Source organism: Dioscorea cayenensis, chromosome 7, assembly GCF_009730915.1.
Source record: "Dioscorea cayenensis subsp. rotundata cultivar TDr96_F1 chromosome 7, TDr96_F1_v2_PseudoChromosome.rev07_lg8_w22 25.fasta, whole genome shotgun sequence".
Taxonomy (NCBI): Eukaryota; Viridiplantae; Streptophyta; class Magnoliopsida; order Dioscoreales; family Dioscoreaceae; genus Dioscorea; species Dioscorea cayenensis.
The window spans coordinates 18,708,593-18,709,757 of record NC_052477.1 but is presented as its reverse complement, the minus strand read 5'-3'; the positions used below and the strand labels follow the sequence as shown (position 1 = coordinate 18,709,757).

Genomic DNA, 1,165 nt, shown 5'->3' with positions numbered 1-1,165 from the left:
TTAGAGATACTATTTACTCATTAACAGTATTTTTTTTTAAAAAAAAAACTTTCTCTAAAGAGTTCAGTGAACTGAGAACTTATAATTTGAAATTTTTTATATGAACCTTTACTAGTTCATCTTTTGGTTTATTGCTTTATGACATCTTTTGGTTTATTGCTTTATGACATCTAAAGGAAATATAATTATTGGATTTTTCATAATTTGAAATGGTTGTTTTTAAAAGAATATACCCAAGAATTGGTAGATTAATTATGTCTCATTTAAAAAATAGTTTTAAAGGAGAAGGTAAAGAAAGAAAATTAAAAATAAAAATTTAAAAAAATTAAGGAATAAAAAGAAAGCCATCAAGGCAATAGCCTAGCGATCAAAATATCATATTCCTAATGCATAATTAAGGTTCTAGTAATAAAATGTGTAACCACATTGTCAAAAAAAAAAACCATCTTGAAGTTATCTCTAAAAAAATTTTTATTCTAAAAATTTGAGATAAAGAAAATATTTTTTATTTTCAAAATTCAAAAGATATGACAAGTGAAAAATCGGGAATTTGCTTCCCTTCTCTCAATTTCCTCTCAAATAATTGCAGTAAATTTTTATTAAATAAATTAAAATAAAATAAAAAGAACACCAAGGATAATAATATAGCCCCACATCGGCTATGGAGACAGCCAATCTTGTACGAAGGCCTATAAATAGGGTATGAATGTTTCTTGTCAACCTCATACCTTTCTCGGCCTTTTGGCTAAGATCAAGTGTAGTATCTGTTCTTATCAGTTTAATATCTGATACGTGGGTCATCGGTCCACTATAATATTAAATTAATTTCTTGTTGGGGAGGGCCCACACACACTAGCTTGCTAGTGGGGTCCTCGCGCGTCGCCCTTGCGTTGCACTACTGCTTGGGCCCGGCGCACCCCCTCCAAATCCAAAGTCTTAACCTTTGTCTATGTTTTCAGGCTCTTTATAATGCTTATTAGTAAAAGTTCCTTTCATGTTTAATAGTGCAGTCTTTGCAGAGTGAGTAAAAAAAAAAGAATGAAAATATCTGGGTATGCTAAAATTAAGAGAGGGCTCATAGATGCTACCCGCCTCTCTGCCATAACCTTTAAATGAATATTATTAATTTAAAAGTAAATAAATAATATTCATTTAAAAGTAAATA

At 30.0% G+C, this 1,165-nt stretch overlaps 1 non-coding gene across 1 annotated transcript; it reads left to right on the top strand.

Annotated features, from left to right (window-relative positions):
- The first annotated feature begins 724 nt into the window (after window positions 1-724).
- LOC120266287 lies at window positions 725-922 on the top strand. The gene has a single exon (XR_005538127.1). It is a non-coding gene; the product is annotated as a U2 spliceosomal RNA (small nuclear RNA).
- Window positions 923-1,165: the final 243 nt, after the last annotated feature.